This window comes from Capsicum annuum, chromosome 6, assembly GCF_002878395.1.
Source record: "Capsicum annuum cultivar UCD-10X-F1 chromosome 6, UCD10Xv1.1, whole genome shotgun sequence".
NCBI lineage: Eukaryota > Viridiplantae > Streptophyta > Magnoliopsida > Solanales > Solanaceae > Capsicum > Capsicum annuum.
The window spans coordinates 214,601,594-214,620,740 of NC_061116.1; the positions used below are offsets into that span (position 1 = coordinate 214,601,594).

The 19,147-nt window shown below is 35.6% G+C and overlaps 1 non-coding gene and 1 pseudogene across 1 annotated transcript; both read left to right on the forward strand.

The window, feature by feature from the left end:
* Positions 1 to 10,490: 10,490 nt before the first annotated feature.
* Positions 10,491 to 12,473, forward strand: LOC107873907 (annotated as a pseudogene).
* A 432-nt stretch (positions 12,474 to 12,905) lies between these two features.
* On the forward strand, positions 12,906 to 12,987 carry TRNAS-UGA. The gene has a single exon. It is a non-coding gene; the product is annotated as a tRNA-Ser (tRNA).
* The last annotated feature ends 6,160 nt before the right edge of the window (positions 12,988 to 19,147 follow it).

Genomic DNA, 19,147 nt, shown 5'->3' on the forward strand with positions numbered 1-19,147 from the left:
CTTACGGTCTTCCTTAGCATAACTCATTAGCACGTACTATTTCAACACATCAAGCCTACTAATTTAATCTCACAAAACATACATCATTAATCTCATCCCACCATTTTTTTCACCACCACATTCTACACTTAAATTCAAACCTATAGTTCAGCATCAATTATCTACCACCAATGATGAGTGCAAAATAATATGCTAGTCCATAAAATTGACACATTCTATTCAAACACCTCAAAACCCACTATATACCTTCTCATAAGTTGTACTAGTTTACAACTACCAACGAAAAAAAGGTCAAGGGGATAAAGTTACATAATAGACATGATCAACCTTAATCTTATATTATAACCCATACAATCTTTTCTACTTATACGGATTTCCCACCTCATACTAACTCACTCAATCATACATTTAGACTACCTTCAATTTTCACTACAACCGTGAGTCTATAATTATGACTTAATGGCTAAAACAACTATTTTCACATATCAAGCCACCGACAAATCACCCTGACTAACAACTCCTTCTCTACCTTCTACTAATAATACACAAGGACGAATCACCTCTTTACCAACTCAATCTCATGCAAACAGACTCAGCTATACATATATTAAACCAACACAAGAGCAACAAGTTGGACAACAATTGCTAATGAATCAAAATAGGCCTCACACGATTTCACTAGACTTTGATTTTTGTATTTTGAACAAGAAAATGAGATGGATGATAAGGCAACTATGCTAGTGAATCGAAAGAGCCCCACACGGCTTCACTAGACTTAAATTTTTTTTTCAAAAACACCATGATAACAAGATTACATGTTACAAGGGATAGAAAATTGACAGATAATATTTAATGGTCTAAGAATATACATATTATTCTGTATAAATAAAAATCTGAGTAAAATACTTCCTCCATGGACTACCATACCATCCACACACGCTGCTAGCTACCACATTGGTTTATCACTATAAAGGGGTAAATCACCCTCAAATATTGGTTATTCAACTAAAACATTTATTTACACAAAAGTCAGACTTCTAACTTTGTGACTTCACATCACCGACTTCTTGGTCTAATCTCACTACCAATGGTCATGACACCGACACTTTAACTCATACTACTATTCGAGTGGAAATACAGTTCCAACAATTCTGCTACACATCATTCCCTCTTAAGCATGACATCTACCACATAAATTTTTGAAAAGGACTGAATACACTTAATACTGTAGGCTGAAAAGCATGATTTCATCACAATCAAGGTTTACACTAGAACCAACACATTCTGAAGAACTAACAGACTCTTCTCAAGTCCTTGCAAAAATCTTATATGATTCGATCAGAACGAACCATACCATTTAGACTCTACTCAACGCAATTTCGCAAACACCCTGGGTCCATGAACTGTGCTCTAATACCAAGTTTGTCACGACCCAAATCGGGGCCCTGGCGTGATGAGCATTCCGAACCATGAGGCCCAAAATACCCCTATCGGTCTGATAATCATGCACATAATTCATGACAAAAGAAATGCAGAAGATACACAATATAACGGAAACATGGTCACGAATTATATGAAAATGAAAATAGGGAATAGTGTCCCACAATCTAAATCAAAATCTCTAAAACCGTCTGCGAAATCTCTACTACATGACTGAAACAATGTCTATCTGAAAACTGGGACAAGGCCCCCAGCAGACCCAAAACTAATAAATAATAAATGAAATAGTAGACGTCAGGCCTTCCAAAATATAAAAGGCTCACGACTTGATTCTGCGATCTGTCGGAAGAAATTTACTGGTTATCTGGACCCCTAGACTGTGCCTCCGAACCTGGGAGGGAAGAGAGTCAATACAAAAGTACTGGTACGCAAAGAAATCAAAACAGAAGTATAATACTTTTACACAATACAGGTGAGAGCCATTATAAAGCAGTTTCATATCAAATCATTTGAAAACACATGGGCATAATGTAATTGTTTTCAATAACAATGAAATGCAGTTGAGCTAGGTGGAATACCCTACATAATTTACACCAACTGTCAAACCCCGGTTGCCACCAAGATTAGAGTATACATGAGGGGAAGACACACAAGATCACACAGCATGGTGTCTCGACCCAATAGTAGTGCCTAAGATCACTTAGCCTGGGCTCCTACCTATAATCCTAATTCGAGAATGACGTAAAGTCAAGTACTCAAGATCACTTAGCCTGATACCAAATTCCCGTATCGGCAAACACGGTTTCTAGCGATGAGCCCTTACACTCAAACGCCTTCTTAGGGCATCCACCTATCTCATGTAAAATCAATGCATTCAAATTTCATTTGATTCAATCACATATCATATTCTGTAGGGTATCGTCATACCCGACTTGAAAGACATCAATATCACATCATTCTTCTCATTCAACCATTGTATTCAACATGAATAACCTTCTCGTTTTTAAGTCAAAATCATATCAATTCTCAAAACATTTCATGTCATGCTCTTCAAGATGTTTTCAAACAATTTACATCATATGAACATTTAAAACAAATTCACATCAAGAGAGGAAATTTCATGTCATTCATGCTCTCAAGTTAACATCTTTTCGGGATACATGCATATACATATATCATATAGCAAATCACTTTGGGAGTAGGCCTAAGGGACAAATCAATATCATAAAACGTTTAAAACATAATCATATTCGTAATTTCAAAACCCCCATTTGAAAACATGAATTTTTCAAGCCCATGAGATTTTTGAGATAACCCTACGTACCTCTATATGCGTATATGATAGGTGCTTCTTGAAGCCTACGTTGCGGAGATTTCAAATCTTCAATTTATTTTGAAAACCCATGGTTGAATCTTGAACTACTTGGGTTTTTATTTTGAAACCCTAGAGATATTTCTTGAATAATTTTGATGAATGAAGGTGTATTTTGGGGTCTTTGGGAACTGAATTTCGTATTTAGGGCTAAGTAAGGGAGGAAAAGGACCATTTTGCCCCCAAAACGGAGTGTTTAAGTGACCTAAAACCTTTACATAGGCGCTACCTATGCTATCGCCTATGTTTATATAGGCGACGCCTATGCTATTGCCTATGTTTATATAGGAGCCGCCTATGTTATCGCCTATGTTTACATAGGTGCCGCCTGCTACTTTGAAAGGCCATAACTTCTTGCTTAGGTGCCTGATTTTAGCAAAATTGGTATCGTTGGAAAGCTAACTCAAAGACCTATCATATGAAACATAGTCGGCTCTCTAATTCAACATATACAGAGAGTTATAGTTGATGGAAGCTGATAGAAATTACAACGTCCACTAAAATTTAACCGATCAAAATAGTTTCAACTCGTCCTTGAGTTGAAGGACCTCTATGGTCTAAATTCAAGCTTGAATGGATTCACATACTATGAAAATAATTAACATGCCATATTGGAATATGATTTATGGCTTTGGGATTATCAACGCATCGAAATCATGGTTTTTATTCTAGCCCAAAATGCGGGGTGTTACACCTTCTATTTCTAAGGACATTTGTATAGGTACCAACATGGAAAGTGAAGGTGTACAATGCCGAAAAGAAGTTGCTGCCCAAGCTTATGGAGGACCTTCACACCACGGCAAAGAAGAATATACTCAAGAAATTCAAGGTAAAATAACAACTTTTACACTTTGGTGCATGAGAATGATATTCGTGTGGCTAGTAGTCCATTGAGTGTGAGTAGTAGCTTACTTACTTGTGAGTCAAATGATTCTTCGTCTCTTGTTGATGTTGTACATACTGTGAGTGTGGATACACTAGTTGATCCTATTGATGATCAAATTAACTCTTCTTGTAAGATCAATTTATGCCCACCTAGCGTTGAAACCTATATGTTGAACGGAAGTACACCGTCTTGTATAATCGGTGTTGATCAACTTACTTATGAAAATTGTCCACCACTCGAGTATGTGTGTGATGTGATTAATAGAACTCAAGTGAGTGAAGTACTTGAAAATATTGGTCACCAAAATGGGAGTGAACCCGAGAGCCATTCTTGGGACAATCTTATACTTGAAATCTCTTTGAAACGTGATATTGATCTTTTAGAGAGTGATGAACATGTTTGTTCCGAATTCTCCCGGGAAATAGATCATGATCTCTTTAGGTATAATTTATTATTTGAAGATGATTAATCACTCCTAATAAACCTAGACGTGAGAATGGTGGTATAGCTTACCTTGAAGGCTATAGCTGATATGTTAACCTACTATGGTGTGACAACATTCTTCCTAAATATGGAAATCTCTTTTTGAAAGATGAGAGTACTCTTAAGGGTAAGAAATGTGTAGTCCTTCTTAAAAACCCGAGGGCAAAGATGTCATTGACTCCTTGGGGTAATGTTCCTAAATGTGCATCCTTGTTTGACACATTTGTGCCTAAATTGCATGAATTCCAACTTGTGGATGCCAAGTTGTCTAGTTATTTGAACGAAAGAATGTGTACGTGTTTAAATGCTTATTCCTTACCCGTGAATGCCTTTGCACGTGATTCTTTCCTATACGACCTCTCTGTCTATGATGACGCCTATCCTAGTTTTGGATTTGTTTTATGTTGAGATAGGAAGTTTGTTGGTCTGTCCATGTGTGTGCGTGATAATGCTATATGGATTTTATGGGCTTTAGAGCCAATCGACCCCCCTTGATGTGGTCTTTTGACTAGATAAAGAAGCAATGGTGTCTTATGGCTGATAATATGAAGGAATTTCTACCTTGTAGATTATTTGATGCCATCAGGACCTATGTAGTTTCTTTATCTCTTGGTGATTCCCGTAACCAAATCCTTTGTGCACCTTTTATTGAGATTTTAATATTTAATTCAAAGGATCCTTGGTTATATTGCAAATATGTGCAACTTGACATGTTGAGATAATTTATTGTGCTAACCCTAACCCTCGTGCCATGAAGAGTTTGTATTTGTTTTCCCTTTCTTCGTTTTTGCAACGTTTGGATTCGAGGTTGAATCCTTTTCAAGAAGGGGAGGATGATACAAGAATAATGGCCACCTTAGATTTCGACGACATCATTCAAAGTCACTATGTGAAGAATCAAGCTTTGGTTGCATGGGATCATACTTGGAGGGGACATTTTGAGCCTAACATTGATCAAACTCGAGTGTGGAAAATTGCTTGGAGCCTTGAAGACTTAAGACTTTCGGGTTTGGACCATCTTTGTTGGTTCACAGTTTTGATTCCCTTTATTAAGGGAATTTTTGTCACTTAGCCTTAAGGGCATTTTGGACAATTCATATTGTTTTCCAATACACCAAGGCTATCCTTGGTCATTAAGGGTAGTGTAGTCTTTTTTGCCTTCTTTTGTAATATACTATAAATAGGACTTTTTAGGTCTTCTCTCATTTGTTGATGAAAGATGAAAGATTGAAATATTAAAAATCCTCTCTCTTGAGAGTAGAACACTTAGTCTAAGTTAGGGCTTGGAAAAGCTAGTATTAGTCTTAGTTAGGACTTGAAAAAACTAGTATTGATCTTTGCTTGAAAACGGTGGATCTTGAGGTAAGTTGATTTCCTTGGCGGTCACCGTAAGAGTGTGGTTTTGATTATTACATTCATTAAGGGATTTTGAGTTTAATACAATCTTTAGTTCTTAATCTTGTAATAATCTTGGTCTCACTATCTATCCTTTACTTTTGTTGGTGTCATCTTGTGTAGTGGACTGTTTTGGGTCCTTTATTGAATCCGAAACTTGTGTTATTGTTATTCATCTTGTTCCTCACGTTTTGTAGCTATTTTGGTGTTGAAATACACCCTTGTATCTTGTATTCTTGTTGTTGGTAGTGAATCCGAGTGTGGTCTCCATCTTGGTCCTCGAATCCTTAAGATTGTGGACTGATTTGGAGTGTGTTTTGTGCCTTCCGTTGTCATTCTTGTATCATTCCCACGCGTTACCTCAAATGAAAAAAATTTCTCTAGCAAAAAACTCAGACTAAAAAAACACTAAATTTAAGACTAAAATAGCCAAAATCGAAAACTGAAAAGCACTAAATATTGAAAATTCACGTGAAAAACCCTCGGGAATGAATATCCATTGAAAACTGAAAAAGGAAAAATGTTGTAGGATGCCTAGTGTGTCGTGCATGTTTTGTTGTGGTAATAGGCATACATGGTATGTCGTTTAGGGACCTATCCTAGAATGTCGTGCAAACTCCCACGTGTTGTCTTAAACATGTCATATTGGGAGTAGCATTAATTGTTGCAACCCCTGATTTGTTCGAGTCCCCACTTCTATTCTGCACAAAAGCAAAAACCTCAAACCAATAAAGCACTAAATTCAAAACTGAAATAGCCAAAATCAAAAACTGAAAAACACTAAATTAAAGATAGAAACGACTAAAATTGAAAACAGAAAAAGCACTTAATCCAAGACAGAAAGGAAAAAAATTGAAAACTAAAAAAATGCTAAATTCAAGACAGAAACAACAAAAAATGATAACTGAGAAAGCTCTAAATTCATGACAGAAACGACAAAAATTGAAAACTGAAAAAGCATTTAGCATTGAAATTTCACGTGAACAACCTAGGGAATAAGCATAGATAGAAAATCCACGTGAAAAACCTCGGGAATGAATATGCATTGAAAATTGAAAAAGAAATGTGATGCAGGTGCCTAGAGTGTCGTGCATGTTTAGTCGAGTAATAGGCATGCATAGTGTGTCATGCAGGGACCTAGAATTTTGTGATACGTCATCTTAAAAATGACATATTGGTAGTCAAATTAATTTTTGTGACCCCTTATTTGCTCTAATCCCCACTTCTATTCTGCACAATACAAAAAATCCAAACAAAAAAAGTTTTCTTCTAGCTAGTGCCAACTATCTGATTTCTTATTTAACCTTCATCGTTATATTGAGGTATGTTTTTTATATTTTTTTGGTAATATATATATATATATATATATATATATATATATACTCAAGAAAAAAGTAAGAAGGGTTTTTATATACGAAGAAAGAAAAATGATAAAAAGAATATACAACAAATAGTAGCAGAGACAGTCAAAAAATTGTTAGAGGAACAAACTAAAGAAATGGTTTCAGAAAATCCAAAGCCAGAATTAAGGCCCAGCATCTCTTTAACACCAAATTCAGAGACAAGACCAAGACTTTCATATTCAGAATGAAGACTATGATCCGACGTTAGACCTGTTTGCTTAAGATCCTAATGCGGACGACGACTCAGGAATGAGTTTCTCTTCGACAGCTTTATACAATCTTGATACGTAAGCAATGACGATATTTACAAAAGTCAAAGGACTATAGACGTACAATGACGCAAGAAATAAATAATTGGTGTCAAGTGGAAAACGGGTGGACGGATATTAATTAAAGAAGAAACTTGGCCATGTGATGATGGGGCCCAAAAAGTGTACCCGACATGCTAAAAGATTTTTCAACACGTTTTGAAGTCCACAGATGCCTATAAATACCAGAACTTCAAGACTTACCAAGACAGAACGAGAGAGCAAGAGAGCGAGAATAAGAAAGAAAAGCAATCAAGAGAGATCTATTGTAAAGAGTTCTTACTTTTAAAGTTTATTATTTTCAAAAAAAAAAAAAAGAGTGTGTGAATAAGTGTGGATAGATTTCTAACCTTTCCTACCAACAGTTGTAAGTTTCCAGGGGACTCCCGAAAGGAAAATCTTTCTCCGTCTTCAGACATGTAAGTAGTTAATATTAAGATCACCGTATATTTCCTTCCTATTTTTGTAAAGTTATGTTTATTTTCATGTAGTATCTGTCAATAATTATAAATATACCCCTAGTATATGGTTAGTCTCTTAGTGTTTAGCAATAACGATGGATTAATCTATAAATTTCTAGGAAATTGAAAAGTCCAAAGAGAATAGAAAAGACTGTTGTGTTATCCCGGGGTGTGATTAAAGAAGAGATTGTGAAATAGCTGAAACTGAAGAGAAAGAAATAAATGGGGTATAGTTTAAAAAAAAGAAGAGTTTTTAAGAGAAAAACATACTTTGATTTTGATAAAAATGACTACTACACATGACTAAGGACAATGTGTGTGTATATATATATATAATGATGATGATGATAAACTTTGTTTTCCTATGCCCGTACCAAACAACCCATTAGTACTTTAAAATCTTCTTCACTAAATTGTAATCTTTTTTAACTATACTTTGTCTTGGAAAGTGTTATATTTAAGGAGCAGAATATAATGTTCATTATTATTAAAATTATATTAATACTAACAATAATGTTGGGAATACTGCATAAAATTTAATGATTAGCAATATTGCATAAAGAATAAAGAATCTAGGGAGAATACTCACAAAAATACCTGATAAAGAATCTAGGGAGAATACTCACAAAAATACCTGAACTTTGACTGAATTTTCAGTTGAGCATACTGAACTTTGCAGGGGTCCTATTACCCCTAGACCTTTTTTTTCGTATTTTAATGGCATATATCTACCACTTGGACATGTGTAAATATGAGGTTGGTGAGTATATTACACGCGCCAATACACGTGTAAAAACGAGATTGGTGCGTGTGTTACACTCACCAGCCGTCGAAACTGGATATAGAGTTTCGGGAGAAAATTAAATTCACTTTAAAAAGTCTAGGGGTAATAGGACTCCCGCAAAGTTCAGTATGCTCAACTGAAAATTCGGTCAAAGTTCAGGTATTTTTGTGAATATTATCTCAAAAATCTATATATAACAATAAAGAAAATATTGGAGGCTGCTGATGTAACACCACTCAATCGTCTCCATTCTCATATGTTTTTCCTTATTTGTTTGGATTTTTAATGTCAAACTAATTTGGTTAATCCTTTATTCTTTCTTTATAATTAGCGTCATTAATTTGTGTTAATTTTGTTAGTAATGGCAAATAAACCTTTTCCCTCCACCCACTTACACTGATACATTAACTCTTAAATGAACCTTTTCTTCCTCTATCCATGTACATTACCAATTAACTTCTCAAATGTTTTACTTCATTATTTAAAGAGTCTAGCTTTATGTTGCATCCAACTTCAAACTAAATTAAGGTAAAAATATTTTTCATATTTTTTCCATAGTTATTTTTAACCGTTTGTTCCTTTAGAATTAAGCTGATTATGATTTTAATTATTAGAAACTCTTATTTGGTTGAATAATTCATCGTTGAACTATTGTTGTTCTTTTTTGTGTTTGTTTGTCTGTTATATATGTTGTCAACAGGTAAAAATAAGATTTCTCTTCTCGTTTCGATAAGATCTATTCAGATAAATTTATAAAAGTTCGATGGTGATGGATCATTGCTTATCTGATATGTTGCGTTAAACGAAATATTTGAAACCTATCTGTTTTTTTTTTTTTTTTTTTTTTTTGCTATTTTTCATGTGTTTTTGACAGGCTAAGAGAATGAGGTCAAAGGAAATGAGTTTTTGATTGGAGATAATTTTTTTTTCTGGTTCATTTGGTTGTTACTATGACAAGATTGTCAGGTTATCTGTGAATAATAATTCTAGATTAATTTTCAATATATATGTGTCCAAAATTTTCAGATTTAAGGTCATTAAAGATCGACTCAATGAGCACCTTATGGTGGTGCTTTATTGATCTACGTGTAATTGAACTAAAAAAAATTAATGTGATTTTTTTTCTGGATACTATTCATCAAATGATCAAACTTAAATTTTACAAAAAAAAAAAAAAAAATTAATACAAAATTGGTTAATGAAAAAAAAGAAAGTATCATTGATCCTTATTGAGTACATGATAAAGTTTTTTTTATAAAAAAAACAGCTTTTATTCACCCTTAAAATTAAGAAAGACATTATTTGAGACCTTTGTAATTATGAAACTATAAGAAAATAGTAAATGATTTATTTATTAATTTTACAATTGTATTTGAGTTTTTTTACTCTAGAGTATATTCTCATATGAGCTTCTTATATTAAATCTACATATTTTCCATTTTTGGTGTTGTAGCTTTTTTATTTCTTTTATATCAATAAAATAGAGAAAAGGATTTATGGCAGCGCGAAGCGTCGTTTTGTTATCTAGTTAAAGAATTAATAATGAAAATAGTAATGTTGGCAACAATGCATAAAATTTGGATTAAGAAAAATAAAACTAACCGTCATTGCTATTTGGGACGTCGTTAACGATATCTTGTTCATCCAATTTTTCCTCTATGTTGTCTGATTCATCCTCATGCAAATTACAGGGTCAATTTTGTTTCAAGTTTCAAATATGGCCGGAGATGTTTGCTTGTATATGCTTTCAGATGGTGAGATTTCAAAGGAAGAACGCGAAGATCTTAAAGAGAACGTGAAAGCGGGCCTTCTTGAAAAGCTAACAATTGTGGAGTTACACAAGGCTAAAATCCTTCCTGAAGACATCACAAAGCATAGGATTGTTCGAAAGATGGAATCGTTAAAGGAATTCTTGGAGTGATTCCCCGAAGAAGTAGAACTTGAATCTATGGTTGAAGATGGCAGGCAATAAGACGCTTCAATGCGCAGATGGCACCATTACATCAACTAAGAAAAATATTCTTGGAGTGCTTCCAAAAGAAGTAGAGCTTCAACCTACGGCTGAAGAGGGATGGCGCAATAAGATGCATCAATGTGCAGATGAAACAACCATGGCCACTCGAGCTCCCTCCTCGTCCTTGATCAGGCATGTTACTTCCCATTTCCCGCTTGTTTCTGCTGCTAAATCCTCTGCCAAAGTCGGGGAAACCACCATCAAGTGCAGTGTTAGACCTATGAGTGTTTTCACTTTGCAGCATGTCAAGTCCACCACTACTTCCTCTAGAGCTGCTCATTCCGAGGTGCTGGCTATGATGGGGTGCTTCTTGTTGTTGCAATGCTGATAATGAATTTTGTTGTTGTCCATAGAGCATTTAGTAGGATCTTGCTGCAGCCATAAGCGACTGTTGCTGGGCTAGTTGCTGTTGTAGTTAATGTGCCCTTTCTTGCATCATTGTCACACCAGAAGCTAGTGAGAATGCATACTAGGATGCTGGGGCTGTGAGTCAGCAATAGCTGCAAGGTACATAAGATTTCTCTGAAGTTTATCTTGAGACTCTGCATATTCACATAGCTTGAGCCAGAACACTGGGAAACTATGTGGATGTGCAGAGTCTCAAGCTAAACTTCACAGAAATCTAATGTACCTTGCAGCTATTGCTGATTGACAGCCCCAGCCTCCTATTGTATGCATTCTCAGTTAGTTTTGGTGGGATGATGCAGGCAAGGGCACATTACCGACAGCAGCAACAATCCCGGCAACAATCGCTTATGGCTGCAGCAAGATCCTCCTCAATGCTCTATGGACAACAACAACAGTCATTATCAGCATTCCAACAACAACCAGCAGCCTATCATAGCCAGTATCTCGGAATTAGCAGCTCTCTAGAGGAAGCACTGGTGGACTTCACATGCTGCAAAGTGAAAACACTCATTGTGCTAACACTTCACTTGGTTGTGGTTTCCGCGAATTTGGCAGAGGATTAAGCAGTGGAAACAAGCAGGAAATGTGAGGTAGCATGTCTGATCAAGGACGAGGAGGGAGCTCGAGTGGTCATGGTTGTCTCATCTGCAAATTGATGCATCATACTGCGCCATTTCTCTTCAGTCATAGGTTGAGGATCTACCTCCTTTGGAATCACTCCAAGAATATTTTTCTTTGTTGACTTAATTGTGCCGTCTGTGCATTGAAGCATCTTATTGTCATCTCTGTCATCTTCAACCATAGATTCAAGCTCTACTTCTTCAGGAATCACTCCAAGAATTCTTTTAATGATTCCATCTTTCGGGCAATACTATGCTTTGTGATGTCTTCGTGAAGGATTTTAGCCTTCTGTTCAAGCTACACAACTGTAAGCTTTTTAACAAGGCCTGCTTTCACTTTCTGTTTTAGCTCATCACATTCTTCGTAGCATCCTTTGTGATGTTCAGTTAGAAGCTGTTTTTGGGAAGAAAGCGGTAGGAATACACAGAAACTTAGCCTACTTGATAGCCATTTTGTTGAATTACAAAAGGATGATCCTGATCATGATCTTGAAGATGATGACACAGAAATGCTGGTGCATGGCTCGTAAATCTGAGAAAAAGGTTGAACAAAGAAGATATACTCAATCTGGTATTCTACTGCAGCATTAAGGCAATTTGGAGCCCTGATTACTGACAGTGATCAGATGCAGCTGTGCTAAGATGAAACAATCCTTACAACGAAAAATATTCTTGGAGTTATTTCCGAAGAATTAAGTAGAGCTTGAACCTATGGTACTGTGATATTAATTGATTCGTTCATGAGGGGGCGAAGTATGTTGTAATATTTTTGTTAGTGCAAGCTACGAATAGTGTTAATTTAATTTACTGCTTTTTCCATTAGAGTTTCTTGAACTCCCCTCGCATTTTTGTTTCTTAGCAACTATCTTTAATTTAAAAAAAATGGCCAGACTGGCATTTTAGACCAGCCGTTATAAGAATGGTTTGTAGCTGGAAGACAGTGATTTGTTCGTTTTCATATTTCTCACAAAGTATTGTCCCTTTTGACAGTAACTAATATTAAATTGATTTTAAAAATAAGACATGCACATATACAAGTATCCCAACCTCGAGTTAGAACCTTTATGTTTGGTTTTTCTCCATACATGTATTCGTAATATTTTAAGATAATAATAATATCACATAAAAAGTTCAATGCTCGGATTACTTTTTAACCTACTGTTGAAAGTTACTTAGCTTGTCCTATTCTTTAATATTAGTAATTCTACAGATTGTGTAAATTCCTTTAATTAGCAAAATTACTTGCTCATTAAAACTCAATTAGTGAAGAGCTTTTTAAAGTGGATCTTGAATTGAATACTTTAACAATTTGGCAGTAGTGATAGTGTGAAGTCGATATGTCCGAGTGGTTAAGGAGACAGACTTGAAATCTTTTGGGCTTCGCCCGCGCAGGTTTGACCCCTGCTGTCGACGTTTGCTTTTTGCACAAATTCATTCTCCTTTTTCTCTTTCATGTTGGCTTTTCTCCATTACTATATATGTCATAGAAGGCCAATGGGCCAGTAGAAGGCCATTTTATTCAGGTTAAATATTAATTAACCACACGTGCCTCGCGGTTAAGATCCTTCATACTTTAATATAATAATGTAAACATAAATATATATTTTAGTGTAATCACATATATATTTTAATATCACAAGTTTCAAGTGGTTGACTGATCATCATTTTTGTGTTTGCCATGCAGCGCCTTAGATGCATCAATTTGAATCATCTTCTCTTTGAAATCTCTACAACTTAGCCGGACCTCTAGATTGAGTCTCAGACCTTGAGAGATAGGGGTCAATATAGTTGTACTGGTACGAAGAGCAAATCCAAAATAATAATTTTTATTCAACATATATGAAAGCAATTTAAAACAGTTCATACATATATCATATGTTAAGAATCACATGAGCATATTTAAAAGACTATAAAATCCTCTGAACTCTGTGACATGCTCTTTGTTTTACTTCTGCGCTAGGTGGTATACCCTACAACTCTGAAATTCCACGGGCCATATGGAATTTTCCATTAACTCGGCAGCCAAGCCCCCAACTCAAGTTTTCCGCAAGGGTCAGAGTCTCTGTCTCTACTACGCCACAGAGCCGTAGCTAGCGTACAATAATAATATACCCGTATCGGCAAAATACGATTTTAGGCAATGAGTCGATTGACTCGTGCCTTCTTCGGGTAACCATCTAACCCTCTTTAGGCCCATTTTTAACTCTTTAAAACCTGTATTCTCTGAAATCAACTCTGAAAACTCTAACTCTATTATGGCATACATCTATATGGTATCGTCATACCATTAACTTGCAAGTCGCATCTTTGAGCCATTAATAACATATTAAAATCTCTGTTTCAAAACATAAGGTTTGGGACCACCATATCAATAAATCAAATCAAAGAATCCTACCTTATAAATCAGGTAAAACCATGCAAACAACTTTCTTGATCAAGTTTTCAATAATATAAGGTGGTCATGTCAAAGTTCTCGTTCACAAACAATTCTTTCTATTTAACACAAAACGTAATTATATCAAGAAAACACCTTCTCATCATCTCTAAGTCAAGCTCAAATACTATGACATTAAGAAAACTACTTTTGAATCATAAAACATGTATTTCAACTCTTTTCCGACAAGATCATAAACTTTAATTCAACACAAGAGAGGGATTTCATAATTTGTGCTCTCAAAGAATCTTCAATCTCAATTTTTCATACATATATATACATGTAAATTAATTTTGGGGGGGGGGGGGGGGGGGGTGGAGGCCGAAAGGCCAAAACAACAATATCACTAAAACATTCAGAAAGCATAATTAAAATCATGGGTTCCAAAACCCCTTTCTAAATTCATGCTTGATAGCCTTTAAATCATATTTGAAAGTTTTAAACAAGCCCATGTAGTTTAGGATAAACCCCACATACCTTAGATTTCGTAGTTAGAAGAATGGAACCTAGGTCTTGATCCTTTTCTTGGAATTCTTGATCTTAGGGATGAGTTTCTTGATCTTTGGGAAAGGAGTTAAGGTTTTGTTTTGAGAGAAAAACTGAATTATATTTTGTATTATGCTTTTGAGGCGTGAATCTTATGTTATGGAAGGACCTTGGGTGTGGTAAAGGTCCAAATTGCCCTTAAAATACGAAAACAGAACCTGAAAATTAGGTGCGTGCGACGCACGCCCGCAACTACTGCCTCTCTCACGAAAATGACTGTAACTTTTTACCCGGGTATCGAATTTTGGAAAAATTTGTATTGTTGGGAAGATACTTAGAAGACCTTTCATTTGATAAATAGTAGGACCTCTAATTCGATATATACAAGGAGTTATGATCGATGGAAGTTTACCCAAGTTTAAACGTCCACTGAAACTTAATCGCTAGAAATGTTTTCAACTCGTCTTAGAGTTAGGGGATTTTTGTGACTTCAATTCATATTCAAAGGTATTCCCACACTATAGGATTGATAACCACACATATATTAATAATAAATTATCTAGTTCGAGTCTTTACGCATAGGAACACGGTCTTGATTCTAGCCCGAAAGTACGGGGTATTACATTATCTCCCCCTTGAGATCATTCGTCCCCGAATGAAGGGTAGAGACTCTTTGAAGCTCTAAAAGTGTAGAATAAAGAATGTAATATTGATCTGAACATTTTTCCTCAATAAAAATATGCAAAGGGCATCACACGATCTTCATGATAACCTAGGGAAACGGGTAAGCACGAAACCTGAGATAACGAAACTTGACATCGACATGATCTTGGCATGTGTTTTATGGAACATGATCAAAACATTGTAAAACATAACTTTTTCTAAGAGTCCTCGACCTGATTAAGATTGGTACAAGATAAGAGATAAGCTTCTCGTGAAACATATGAATGTTAGCACTCTCCATCTTACAAGATACAATGAAAAGACTTAAAATTAGCAACACTACTTATCTATACCCCAACATTAATCAACATACTTCATCATTTCCAACTTACAATTCTGCCATAACACACTAACCACAAGAATTTGTGTCGCTCCGTATAATACTTCTATGTTCGAGCCTCAGAGGAAAAAGGTGCTAATTTAAACTACGGGACCCTACACTCTACGTCACATTAAGAAATCACCTCTTCACTATAATCCAAGCATCTCAAGTCTTAATTTAAAGAATACTAACCACATGGCACATAGGTTTGTGTTTTCATCAATCAGAACATTCAAGCCTAATCATTATTACACCTACTACATGGATCTCCCTACTAAGACCAGCAATTCCAATCACTCTCAAAACTATTTTTGCCACATTTCTCCTTCGTAGCTATTTCACACAACAAAAGTTCATCTCCTTCTTTTACTTTCACCTAAAACCTCAGCTCAAGAATCACATCAAATTTCTCACCTTCAAGAACATCTACTCCCATACCTAACACACTACTACGCCTCTACAACCACCATCATACTAACATATGAAGGATCATTAAGGGACCCGAACATAAATATCATGAATGGAAGTAACATTATTAGACCATCACTCATACTTATTGCACTATTTGGGGAGGGACATGAAGTGAAGATATGATACAATAGACACAGAGTGCTTCCGATATCAAGTGTCTAGATCATAAGTAAAGGTGTTAGACACGAACACAACAAATCATTGTTTCCTTAGGACAAATCAAAATGAGAAACATGGATGCACATATCATGAGCTATATGGCAGAAAGACAAAATTTATGTCGTTAATAACTAAGGTAAGGATTTCACTTAAAGTGATTGCTCCTCATTCAAAGAGCTGAAATTTTTCCATGAGTTGGCATAAACTTTAATACTTTGGCTAATTTCAGCATAAAATGATTCCACAACATATAGAAACATATGTTCTTAGGACCAAATATGTTGAGAGACATAGATTTTCATGGATCACGAACAACATAACATAGAGTTTGAATAGATTTAATGTTGGATCACTGAGGGATATTATTGCTTCTAGTTTGGAGGCCGGAACATGATATGAGTTACATAGAGAGCTTAAACCTTAGACATAGGTAGGACTCGAATACATAAAACATTGGTAGAATGAACTCTTAAACTGAAGTAGGAGGAACATACTTGAATAGGGGTAGGTTTATCATGACTCTTCCCTAATTTGCCACAATGAGGAAAAAAAATTCGGAAACTACCTTAACTCACCCTCTCCCCCTTAGATCAAAGTCACAATCCTAGACTAGAGAACATAACCTCTCATCAATCTGTAACCACAATTCTCAATACAATAGGGAATATCGGTTTACACATGAACACAAACTTCTCTCAATAATTTAACATAAAGACACTAAATTCCTTCTGGGACATCCCCCTTCGGGGATACTAATCATAACTTCCTCTAAACCCAAAATCATCCACTCATGACTAACATCATTATAGGTATGGACATCCACACTTCTAAACACTTAAGAGTTAGAATTTCTGTTCTTGGTAAGAGAAGATGATTTCAATTTCGGGAGAATGTGAATCTGGGGCTAAAGTGTTGTTTTGCTACTTAAATTCGGTGTTTAGGCCGAATTAATGTGGGTGGAATTGACCCAAATGCCCCTGAAAAAACGTAACTAAAAACTGAAGGCTGAAGGAGAGTGTACGTCGCACGCTGTAGAACCTCGAAATGAGGCGTGCACTGCATGCTCCATCACATGCTACTCAGGTGTAGACTGGAGCATGTGTCGCACACAAATCGCACGCAGCTACTGTTTTAGACCTCCAAACATGCCCTTACACTTTTTCAAAAATTCTAAAACTCACCCAGGATGTACTATTGACTTCCCTGATCATGAATCAACTCATAAATCGACTTTCGAAGGCTGGGAAGGTCGAAAATAACCATCAAAGATTGGGAGCTCAAAATGTGACTAAGTCCTTTTCTTTAACACTTAGAAAAAGAGGATCATTCAAGTTGTCAGCCCTCTAAGCATTCTACTAAGTGACATCAAGTCGAGAAAACTACGGGGCGTTATGACTACTTAACGTATACTCTAAAAGCATTGTTTTCCCAGAACGCTACTCTTAAGATTTGCTATCCTCAATCGTCTTCAACCGATAACTCATAGTCTCATAAGCATACATACACATCTCCACTCCTTATCACATGAAAATCCACTCTCCACTACTTACCCTTCTAACAGTAGACCATTAATCACATAACTCATATCATAAAATCTTACCTAACGCCATAATACCAGGGGGTGTAACTCATTCTTATATAGTTACGCCCTTATCCACTTAATGAATCACCCACAATTCATCATTTTAACACTAATCCTCATATTTACATATACCTCACAATTACCAGTTAAACTTTTCATCAATTATCAATCTAGGCTCTTTCACAAATCACATCAAGCCTACAAATTCATTCCCACAAATATACATCATTAATCTTAAACTACTATTCTTACCACCATATTTTACATCTAAAGTTCAGGCCTATAATCTAGCAACAATCACGTACCACCAATATTGAAGCATGCAATATATTATACCAGTCCATCAAATTGGAAAATCAACTCAAAATACTCATTTCATTTAACTACTACCTACAATCACAACCCCTCCATGACATCACTATTACAATATTAAAATTCACTACATACCTTCTCATAAGAAGTACTAGTTTACAACTACTAAAGAAAAGGAGGTCAAGGGGGGTAAAGTCACATAATAGACAAGCTCAACCTTAATCTTATATTATAACCCAATACGATCTTATCTACGCATTCTACTTTCTCACATCATACTTACTTACCCAAGCATACCTTTAGACTACCTTCAAATTTCACATACAACAATGAGTCTATACTTATAAATTATTGGCTAATCTAACTGTTTTCATTCACAGCCTATAAGGAATTTCTGTGACCACCATAACTATCCACTCTGGGCCCTTTCCCTATTTTGAATAAATAAAAATCATAGCCAGTCACTTTCTTCACATACAACCATACAATCTACAAATATTATTGCACATTAGTCTATCATTATACCACACTAGTCTATCACTATACAATGGATACCCACTCCTCAATCCATGGTTATACAACTAAACCATTTATTTATGCAGAAATCACCCTCACTCTGATTGCTAAACTTGTGACTTCATGTCACCAACTTCTAGACCATCACACTACCAATAGGTCCTAACACTTTAACATACACTACAACTCGGGTGGAAATACAATTCCAACAATCTACTACACATCATTACCCTTATGCATGACATTGTAACAAAAATTTTGAAAAGGACTAGATGTACTTAATACCTTATGCTGAAAAGCACGATTTCATCAGGATCAAAGTTTACATCAGAATCAATACATATTAGAGAACTAACAGACTCCTCTTAAGTCCTTGCACAATGTTATAATCTTTTATGACTTAATCAGAAAGGACCATACCATTTCGATTCTAGACTTCTACACTTGAATCACCTCAACAATGAGACATATTTGAGAACATCAGAGTAAGAAAGAATTGGGATAACTTTACTTTTATATGGGAGACACCATAGCACGAACTAGAGTATGAAAGAGGAACATTCTGACT